Raw genomic sequence first — 12030 nt, 5'->3', positions numbered from 1 at the left:
GAAGAGCTGCAAAAGCCTGGTAATAAAGGAAAATCTAGTACTTAAAGAAAGGGTAATTAAAATATTTTTAAAATATAGATCATAATACAATAATTGTAGGAGAATTGAATTTTCTTCCTTGGTGACTTGAAAAAATCTAACAAGGAGCAAATTAAGACTTGAAGAATGTTGGGGGAAAACTAGATTTGCTAGAACCATGAGGACTATTGAATGGGAATCTTATGGAGTACACCTATTTTTCATTTTCATCTAGAACTTTCATTTGTTAATGTTTTATGTCCTCAACCTACAATAGAATCCTCTCTAGTAACAAGATACCTAAGCTAAACACATTGCCCATGTGTGACAATCTGACAATCACACAGGAGCTTTACAAAAATTGGTCTAGGAAGTAAGTAAGCTGGGAAAAAAAGATCTCATAAACAAATGTAGATAGGCAGAAAGCTAAAGTGTGTCCCATACAGATCATAATGTAGCAAAATTGTGATAGATAAAAGAAGTTGGAATCAAAATCACAGACCTAATTGAAAACAAAAAAAAAATAAAGAGGAATAACCTAAATAATCAACTGGTCAAAGACCAAATTGTGGAAACAATAAAAATTATATTAGAGAGAATTATAATAGTGAGACAACATAACAAAATTTATGGAATGTAGCTAAAGCAGTTCTCAGAGCAAAATATATATCCCTGAAGACCTATTTTAACAAAGAGGAGGAAAGTGAGCTAATTAATTGAGCATGCAATTAAAAAATAGAAAAACCAACTAATTACGAATCCCCAAGCAAGCACAAAAGAAGAAATATTTAAAATTTTGTAACTTATCAAATATGGAATGGCTTGCCTTATAAGGTAGTGAATTCTCTCTGAAAGAGAAAAGATTGCAAAATAATAACCATTTCTGAGGGAGAATTAGCCCATTATTTAATCGACCTAAGGAGATACTGGTCAGGAACTTCCTTTAATAATAAAGGTCAGCATATTCTCTGCATCTTACTGTCCTAGAAAATTATTTAAAACACTAAGGAAGTGAAGTGACTTACCTAGGGTCACAAACTCAGGCCGTGTCAAAGGTGAGACTTGAACCCAGGTCTTCTTTGATCTATCAAATCTCTAAACCCTATACCAGGTTACTGCCAATGATAATAATAAAGACTATGATAGATAAGAAGATTAATATAAAATATGAGAATGAGATAATAATCATAATCAAACTACTGCCATTTATATTGCACTTTTAAAAGGTTTTAGGTTGTGTGACTAGCTAAGAGAGAGTTTAGGTATGGAGGACATCACTCCTGTTCTCAAACAGTTAGAGTACAGCTAAGAGTTCAGGCCATGGGCACATCAAGGTAGAGTTCCCAATACAAGGCCATAGGTTATTTAAGACAAGGACCAGATTAGCAGAATGGACAGCTAGCTAAAGGAAAGAGTCCAAAGTTTTAGATGAAAGGGAGGCACCCAGTGCCCCTTAGTGCCCCCTAGGTCATTGACTTGCATCCCCTGCCTCTTCTACCATAGCACCACACCTTGGTGACAAGGTTCTCCTTACATGATGCCTAAAAACATCAACTCTCTCTCCTCTGGAGGCCCCCTGGGAAGCTCTCTCTAGTGAGACTCTCCACAGCAGAGGGAGGGCAGAAAAGCACAACCAGCTGAGGTTGCAATAGGCTTTTGGCTGCCTCCTGTTTGAGATTGGTCTGCCTGTGTCCCCTTGGATGGCTTTCAGCTTCAGTTCCAGCTATCCAAATGAATATAAGCAGGAAGAAGGGTGAGGTATCAGCAGCTGGGAAGAGATGTTATGGCTCAGATGACCCATTCAACCACATCCCTTCTTTTTAGTGGCTTACCTCATCATGGGTGGGGCTTCTGCATGTGGGCTAGTGGCACCAGATTTCCCACCAAGTGCATATTTAGGACTATTTTTTATGCTTGTCTTTGGAAACTTGGGGGTCAGATGTCGGTCTCACTCTGTGTGATCAGCCTGGAATCTGAATCCTTCTCTAGAGAATAGTGCCAAGGGTATCCAAGTGACCCAGCCAATCTTTATGTTGCTGCACACATGGTCCCCTTCCCTTGGAAACTGTAGGATGGGAAGAAGGTAGCCAACCAAAGGAAGACTTGGGAACTTATAAGGATAACAACTGAATACACATTGGGACAGAGATGTGTTTGTGGACAAAAACATGAGGAAGTGTCCTTTTCCAAGAGGGGGAGGCGTCTAAGGGAGGGGTTCAGATAAACCAGCCAACACAGCGACCATATGTAACTGTGTTGCACAATTCTGCCTCTCTGGTCGTCCACCTTTTTGGAGAGTAAGGATGTGTGTTTCATGCTTTGTTCTCAAGAATAGATTTCACGAAGAATCCTTGCTCTTAGGACCAGAACTAAAAACCATGCCTCTGGTAAAGGAGACAAAAAGACCCTTCAGTTTGTGTGAAGAGACATCCCCATCAATTGGGAGCATGTAAAATACAGAATATCACAAGCTAACACCCCATACCACCCCCGTTCCCAAAGGAATCAAGCCATTTGATAGCTTCCTATCTACACCAATTCTTCATAACCCTGTTCCAGGGTCATATGTGTGATCACATTTGGCATTCTAAGTACCTGACTCCTTGGGGGCAGGCTGGCATCCTGAAGAAAAAAAGATAGATGCTCTGGGGGAGGAAGAAGACTAAGATTTGAAACTAACCTCTCCTAATCCCCTCCCCACCAAAAACTTGAAAAATTTCTTCTTAGAACGGGAAAGGACTTTGGCGACTACCTTGACTCTACAGAGGAAGGGGAATTACATACAGGCTCGTAGGTCAATAAAAGGAGGTTGAAGTTGATGCAAGGGTGAAGGAGATGTATATGTGTCTTTAATTGTTTTCTGAAAAAGTAAACATTGAACATAATAAAAAACCAATCAATTTATTCTACATTCAAATTAACTCATTTGATGAATAAAGTATCTTACCTTCATCTCAATCCCTGCCTCAAAGTGCCTACCAGGACTCTTTCTTTGTTCTCTCTTCTTGTTTTCCTGTTCCTCATATAAGAAAAACCGGGTGTGTTTTCCATTGCTTTAGTCTTTGGTGAGCTTTGTTTTCACTTTGGCAATATTTTCTCCAGACCTTCCTGACTTCTCAGCATTTGGCTTTTTTGTCCATCTTAAAGGTATCATGAAATTCTGTGGCATCCATCTGAACAATTCATTTATCCCTTCCTCTATTGTTGAACATTTCAATTGCTTCCTGTTTTGTTGCATTTGGTTGTAATTACAGAGATATATTTATTGTTATAGTTATCATGTGTTACCATCAGTAATACTTTCCAAGTATTTTCCCCAATAATTAGAATAGTGTCAAAGGGCATGATTATTTTAGAAACTTTTCTGACAAATGCATACAGCCAGATTGCTCTCCAGAGAGATTCTCCTATTTGTAATTAGGTGGAGTCAAATGGAGATTCGAACTCAGACCAATGAGAGGAGGCATAGCCTGGTGGATGAGACTCAGACTTAATATCTGAGTTCAGATATTGCCTCAGACCCTTACTAGATGTATGACTCTGGGCAAGTCACTTAACTTTGCCTCTGTTTCCTGGGGATAATAATAATCCTTATTTTGCAGGGTTATTGTGAGTATCAAATGAAATAATATTTGTAAAAATGCTAGGCACAGTCCCCAGCACATAGTAGGTGCTATATAAATACTTATTCCCTTCCCTTTCCTTCAATGGACTCTAAAATCTCTCCAATTCTAACTCAGTGATGCTCTGATTGAATTATCATTGAGAAGGGACTTAGGGAACATCTTTACCTAATGCCCCCTTTCCTGTGGAGGGAACAGAGATCATGAATTGGTTTTCAACCAGGGACTAGAACCCAGGTGTCCTGAATACCAGTCAAACACCTTTAACAAGGCTGTTTCCACTTGGCATTATTTAGGGGCCTCAGGGACCCAGAGATACTAGGATACTGCTCCTTCTAAAGACTTGTGGTTTAGAATAATCAGCTAAGCAAGTCAGAGAACCTTCCCATCCTTTCAGGGGCACCCTTTCCTACAGGCTAGCCCTCTTCTCTCCAAATTCCCCCTTAGAATGCAGTAAGTAAACATTCCCATGAAGATATAGTCAGGAGAACCTAAGGTATTGGCTCTCTTCCTTGCATTGGCCTTCCTGGGTTTTTCCTGCTTTCCAAAAGGTCCTTTGGCTGGAAGACGACTGAGAGTCAGCAGAGAATTCCTGGGCCTGGGGGGACATTGGCATCTCCCCTGGAAGAGCCTAGCCTCAGGAAATGTCACAAAGAAAGCAGAGCTGTACAACATACTCCAAGGAAAGATCCTGGAATTGGAGAATCAAAGTGGCCCAGTAAGGCTCAATCCTTCAGAAAGGGCAGAATTGCTATTTCTCTTTCCCATTTTTACCCTTTCCCCTAAATCACCCAAGAACCCACCACTCTGCAAGTTGATCATAGGCTTCCATTGGGAAGGACCCTTTCAAGGATGCTTCTAGTCCTCAGCCATGTTAGAAAGAGGCCCCTGATGGAATTCCATTGATGTCTCTGAGGTAATCTCTCATTGCACAGTGCTGGGTCTCCTTCCTCCTTCTAGGTCCTTCCAGAATGTGCATCTGGGGCCCAAACTGGGCCTCTAGTCCAAAGAACCTTTGAGACAAGTTACTCCCTCCACAGAAGCTAGATATCCTGTCACTAGTCTCTGCTTTGTTCCATCTCGAAGACCTACCCTCAGTTTTGCCTTCCTCATTGGAGAAATACAATCACTTGTCACCAACTACTTAACTCGAATACTCTGTGGCAAATTGCTTGCTCTGAGGCAGGCATCCTTGCCGACTCCCCCTACTTCTTTTTTTTTTTTTTTGTGAGACAATTGGAATTAAGTGACTTGCCAGGGTCACATAGCTAGTAAGTGTCAAGTGTCTGAGGCCGGATTTGAACTCAGGTACTCTTGACTTCAGGGCCAGTGCTCTATCCACTGCACCACCTAACTGCCCCTACTTCTAACTCAGGAACAGATATTGTTCATTGCAGTTCATCTGAGAGTAGTTTGAGTCATCATGGTGTGTCATTCCCATGGGTTAATAGTCATAACTATTGTTCCTCGGGCTGGGCTTTTCTTTGGTCTGCATCACTCCACAGAAATTTTCTTACATTTCTCCTAAGTTCCTCAAACTCCTAAGCTTCTTGTGATGTAATAATATTCCATTGAATTCATATGACAAAATGGGTTCAGTCATTCTCTGATTAACAGGCATTACTTTGGTTCCTGACCAGCTAGATTGCACAGTGGATAGAGCACTGGGATTGGAATCAAGAAGACTCATTTTCATGACTTCAAATCTGGCTTCAGATGCTTTCTAGCTATGTGACTCTGGGTAAGTCACTTTACCCTGTTTGCCTCAATTTCCTTATCTATAAAATGAGCTGGGGAAGGAAATGGCAAATTACTGTACAGTCTTTGTGGAAAAAACCTTTAAATGGGGTCAGATGTGACTGAAAACAACTATACAACACAACAACAAACTTTGGTGCCAGGTTTTGCTACCACAGAGAGAACAGGCTTTGAATTTATTGATGACTAATGAAATCATTGTTTTAGTTCCTGACCTTGGGTGCCCTGTGTTCCCCGTTTCTTCTCTCTATTTTACTCTTTCATAGCAACTTTATAGCTTTCATGGGATTTGATGATTGTTTATTTACTGACTCACAAACCTGCTTATCCAGCTCCATTTTCTCTCCTTCTCCCCATCCTTCATCACTAACTCATGTTGGTCATTTCCTCCCACATGGTCCTATAACATACCAAACTTAATGTCCAAAATGAAGCTCATTATCTTTCCCCCAAATCCATCCTTCTAAACTTTCCTATTTCTGTCAGACAACCCCATTCTTCTGGTGTCCTTTGTTCAAAATTTCAGACTTATCCTTGACCTCTCACTCTATCTCACCTCAGAGATCCATTATGTTGCTGAATCATACCTTTTTGGCCTTTACAATTCTCAAATCTGGCTCCTTCTCTCTGCTCGGTCTCTCTAGTTCAGGTCTGTATGAACTCTTGCCTGGATTAATAGAATCACAAAAGATCCAGGCCCCTCAATCAATTCTATCACTCTATAACTTAAATTTTTCCTATATTTGAAGTTTTCCTATGTTTCCCAATTTGTTAATAAGGCATTTGTTAATTTGGGAAGAGTGTAGGTTTTGCCCATTGGATCAAGGTAAAAATGACTTCCAGGCCAGAAAGCACCCAGAAGTTGTTTACTCCATTGGTGTAGCCCCACTTTCCCCATGGACCTGTATGTAGATAGGGGATTGAGTACCCACGGATTTGTTTTTTTGGTAAGTGGGAGAATGTTTGTACTAATTCTTCCTATTATACCTCCTTATCAAATGACTTTGCTAAAACTAATCAACCCACCTGACTGGTATTAGCAGGCACACTAAGGGGGTTTCCGAGTGACTACACCATCCCCTCAGGATGATACCAAAAGCCACGAGAGTAGGAGTCATTACTTCCTGAGGAAACAACCAAGTTTGATTTCAAATTGGGATGAATTGCCCAGATTGGTATTGCGCTGTGGAAATTCATCTAGAAAAGATCAACCTTTTAGAATTTTGCTCAGCCTTGAAGGGGTAAATATTATTGGGAGCTTCATTACAAGTTCTTTTTTCCCCCAAAAAGGCCTGTAGGAGACCAAACAGCCCATTTCCATTTCTTCCTTCTCTGCTACCACTCAGTTCTCATTTCTCTCTCTTCACCCATTGCCCCTGTCCTGCCTCTTCTCACCAGATAAAAGTGTTGTGTCCTAGATAGAACTCGAGAAAAACCATCTCTCCCACTGCCAACAGCTGCTCAGCTCCATTATCTCAGTTTATTCCTGTCAATCTAAAGCCCACAGACTGGGCACACCCTTTTTCAAAATTCTGTGTCTTGACTCCCCTGCCTTCTGCATCTAAGATCATTCTCAGAGACAATCACTCAGCCAGTCAGGCAACAAGAGTTTATAAGCATTTGCTATATCCCAGCCTGGGTAACTAGGTGGTGCAGGTGGGTAGAGCACCACTCCTGGAGTCAGAAGACCTGAGATCAAATTTTACCTCAGCACTTACTAGCTGTGTGACCCTGGGGAAGTCCTTAAACCCTGTTTGCTTCAGTTTCCTCATCTGTAAAATGAGCAGGAGAGGGAAATGGTAACCACTCCAGTGTCTTTGCCAAGTAAACCTCAGATGGAGGCATGTAGAGTCAGACCTGACTGTACAACTAAAAATAAACAACAAAGTGTTCAGGGATGGTGCTAAATTCTAGGAATACAAGTACAAGCATAAAGAAAGACAGTCTCTTCCCTCAAGGAATTCTCATGGGGGATAGACGATCCCATTCAACTTTTAAGCTTCCATTCCGACAGCTGAATGGGGTAATGGGGAGGAAAGGGGAAGACATCCTTGTGGGTCCCTGATGGAGAGAAAGTCCAGAGAGTCAGAGGAGCAGCAAGGAGAGGAATCCAAATATGCCTGGCTTGGGTACGCTGCCTTATCTCTCCTCTCTCCAGTCCACCTTTTGCCAGTTGCCAAAACACCTTCCTAAACCATGGATCTGTTCATGTCCCCTACTCCAAAATTTCTTTTTTTTTTTTTTTTTAGTGAGGCAATTGGGGTTAAGTGACTTGCCCAGGGGTCACACAGCTAGTAAGTGTTTAGTGTCTGAGGGCCGGATTTTGAACTCAGGTACTTCTGACGCCAGGGGCCGTGCTCTATCCACTGCGCCACCTAGCTGCCCCTCCAAAATTTCTTAAACTGTGGATTGTGACCCCCTATGGGGTTCTCATAACTGAATGTGGAGGTCGTGAAAAATTTCTTAACAGTCAATGGTAGCATATACTATTTCATATGCCTGTATACCCAGGGTCATATAACAATTTCTTGGGCAAAAAGGGTCCCAAATGGAAAATTTCAGAAACCCTGCCCTGCTCCAATAAACTGCAATTCCCTCGAGGATCAAAATATAAATTCCCACCTCTTGGGCCATTTCAAGTCCTCACAACCTAAATCTCACCTGCCTTCCCAGCCTTGTTGTTCTCGTCCTTTGTGTACTCTAAAGTCCAGTCAAACTGGTCTAATGTTCTTTACACATGTTCCTCTATACCTTGGCACTAACTTCCTAATGCCTGGAATGCACTCTCTCCTCATATAATCCCTTAATATGTCATCTATATCATATAATATCATCTCTTACAATCCCTTGTTTCCTTAAATATTGAGCTCAAGCAACATGTTCTGCATTGGTTTTCTTCCCCAGATTATCCCAATTCCTCCTGCTTTCCCCCACCCCCAATTACTTCTATTGCTTTTGGATGTGTTCTGAATATATCTACAATTACCTATATTGTCTTGGCTATTGCAGTGTAAGCTCTTCAAAGGCAAGGATTGGGTTGACTTTTGTCTCTGTGATGCAAAGACATTTTCAGGTGATGCCCACCTAACATACTACTTAGAACATAAGAAATATTTACTATATGCCTATTTAATGATTGATAAGGATACCTTTGAGACAAAAGGCATGAACAACTTAGTCATTTTCCTTACCTAGTTTCAAATAATTTTCCATAGTATGCCTACCTTCCCATTGCCCCTCCAACACTACCTTTTTTTAAAAAAAAAAATCATGATCTGTGGGCAGCCAGGTGGCACAGTGGATAAAGCACCAGCCCTGGATTCAGGGGGATGTGAGTTCAAATCTGGCCTCAGACACTTGACACTTACTAGCTGTGTGACCCTGGGAAAGTCACTTAAACCTCATTGCCATGCAAAAATCAAATCAAATCAAATCATGATCTGTTTGCTGGCTTTGAAGGAAACTTTAGAGTTATACTGTTTTTCATCTCCCTAATTCCTAGCAACTTGGAACACATTGTATATGGCTGTTGATTAGATACATTTTTCTCCTGTAAAATATTTGTTCATGTACTCAGTGCATTCATTGGGTAATGCCTTTCCTCATTTTTCACTTGCTAAAGGAATACTCATTAAGCTTCCCTACCCTTTGCAAAGGATGCTAGAAAATAAGATTGCAAAATCATGGAATCATAAAAGGTATGACTTGCCAGGGACCTCTGGTATTCTTGCAAGGAGAGCTTTGGAGAAAACTAAACACACCAGGTAATATGCAGCATTGCTCTTCACATCTTCTTATCCAAACTGAACCAAAGCAGCAAATCTCTCATCACTAGCCCTGACCACATTTGTCCACCTTTGAGGGCCATAAAGAGCTCCTGATCTCCTGGGGCAGTCTCTTCCTCTTTTGGATGGCTCCAAGGGTTAGCTAGTTCTCCCTGATTTCAAGCTCAAAGACTCCTCTGGGGCAACTTATCCTAATTGGTGCTAATTCTGCCCTCTGGGGCCATCGGAACAGAATATCTCCCCTTTCCATGACAGCTCTTCAAAGATTTGAAGACAGCTAGCATGTTCTTCTGAAGTCTTTCCTTGTCTGGGCCAAAATTCCCTAGGGTTTTTTTCCCATTTTATTGTTGTATGACTTGTCTCCCAATCTATTTCCTGGTCCTCATTACCTCCCTCTCAACGTGCTCAAAGTGATAGATATTCTTCCAGACAAAGAACTCACCCCAAGACTCCTTTTCTTGTTATTAAGTCTTTTTCAGTTTTGTCTAACTCTTCACGACCCCATTTGAGGTTTATTGGCAAAGATACTGGAGTGGTTTGTCATTTTCTTCTCTAGCTTGTTTTACAGATGAAGAGACTGAGGCAAGTGTGTTAAGTGACTTGGCAAGGCTAGTAAGCACCTGAGAATGAATTTAAAATCAAGAATATGAGTCTTTCTGACTCCAGGCCTGGTACTCCATCCACTGCATGGTTTAGCTACTCTCCCCAAGACTCCACACATGGTCTAACCAAGGCAGAAGACAGACCAGCTATGACCACCCTCATCGGTGAAGCCTAAAATGTGAGTTAACTTGGCTTCCCCATCCCATCCTTGACTACCTTGAACCTACTCTCTTCTTCAACAGCTCCATGGTACTCCATCCGTGTGACTGCTCCCTGTCATGGATCATATTTCCAAACTGACGCCTTCTTTTCATCCTCTGTGTCTTTTTTCCATGGTTTCCAAGAAGGCCTCCATAATGAACTCAGGGCCTTCCTTTAGACTCCTCCCATCACACAAGCGCCTCTGGAGCACTTGGGATACTCACTGGGAATCCCCCAGTCTCACCATGGAGCTGGCCCAACTCCTTTTCTAAACACATATTTCCAGGGTGGCATCATCTCTATCACTTCATCTGTACCAGCAATTGTTGGCATCCTGTTGATGGTGAAATCACCCTCTGCCTTCTGTTACCCTTTGGTTACCTACAGTCTGCAGCCTTCATAGATTTAGTTTTCCACAATCTGAATCCATATGACATTAGCAGGAGGATATGATTAGAAAGTTTGGGATTTGTTTTTGAGAACAGCTTAGATTGATTGAAAATACCATGTAATTGCCAAAATACAATGATGCCCAATCACTGATTCATAGGATCATCCTTTGAAGGTTGGAATGGCCTTTAGAAGCCATTAGTTTCAATGCCCTCATTTGACAGGGAAGAAAATTGAGCCTGGCAGAGAGGAGAAGTCATCTTTCCACAGTCACACAGCTCATTCATGGCTAAAGACTTGACTCCATGTGTCCTGGGCTCTTTGCCTTGAACCATTTTTCCAGTCTCCCGAGATAAAACAGGGGCAGGGGCAAGGGGAAGGAAACAGTGGTAATTCTTTTTTTGTCTTCTGGTTACTTGAAAAACAATTACAATTGCTTTCTAAAAGTATTGCATTTTACTAAAGCAAAACTTCCTGTCATCACATCCAGGCGTGTGTGCAATCTTAAAATCAAAGCAGGTTTGGGAGTGAATTGGGAAAAGCTCCTGATCTAACACTGATCAGGGGAGTCTGGGACAGGCTTCACAGCTGCTCCATGCGTCCATAGCCGTTATATTGTGCGACCTCAATTAAATGTGTTTTTAATAATCATTTGGTATTTAAATAATATACTATGATTGTCATATGGAATGTTAATTAAATGCATATTTTTCATCTTAATATGAAGCGTTACCACTGTGAAGAGACCTTTCATCTCCAAGGAATCATTTTGTAAGCTCTACCCCTCAACGACAATGCAGTAAAGGATAATTCCTTTTTACCATATTCTTCCCCCTTCCCTATTATTTCAGCATTTGATGAGTCTTGAGGGGAATGAAAGACAAGAATTTAAAACTGAGTAAATGTTCTCATAAACTCCTAATGAGGATAATGAAGTCAGTACACAGAAGGAGATGTTGAAGATAAAATGGACTTCCAGTAAATATCATGGAAAAAGCAGAAGTCACTGCTACCCTGCGTCTTGGTCAGCATCCCAAGCTTGCCATACTCAAAGGGGCACACTTTTGTCTTCTTTTCACCCTTGTTCTCATCTTCTTCAGGAAACCTTATATCTCAAAGAGGGTTTGGTTTTGATTTCTTTTCTATTAGGGCTCAATAGTTAAGGGCTTGGAGCTCAAAGTGACTTAGCTGCTCTAAACCCGACTCAGCCCTTTGCACAGAGTGGACTTAAAATTCATGCTTTGCCATGTCATCACATTTGCATTTTAAAGAGCCCTGGAGTGTCCTCGACTCAGACCACAGAGCAGCTCTTGAGTAGCTGGCCCTTGATTATTTCCACAGCAATAAACCACAAATGCTGCCTTGTGTTGCTTTGGGTCCCAATGGAATCCTTCAGTTGGAGACTAATGGTTATAGAGACAGGGGAGGTCAGGAAGAGGGTTCTGTTTATAACACCAAACAGAGCAAATTCACTCAGTTTATGAAAGAAAAAACTAAGAACTGAACTGGAATTCTCCCCTGAGGTGTGTGTGCGTGTGTGTGCACTCAACTCACACCAAGCACCAAGATCATACTGACTGCATGACTCCGTCCAGCTGCTTTCTGAAAGTTCAGACATTTAAAAAACTTTTTATTCCTATCATAAAGTATTA

Source organism: Dromiciops gliroides, chromosome 1, assembly GCF_019393635.1.
Source record: "Dromiciops gliroides isolate mDroGli1 chromosome 1, mDroGli1.pri, whole genome shotgun sequence".
Taxonomy (NCBI): Eukaryota; Metazoa; Chordata; class Mammalia; order Microbiotheria; family Microbiotheriidae; genus Dromiciops; species Dromiciops gliroides.
The sequence above is the reverse complement of the archived record's forward strand: the minus strand, read 5'-3'. Positions refer to the sequence as shown.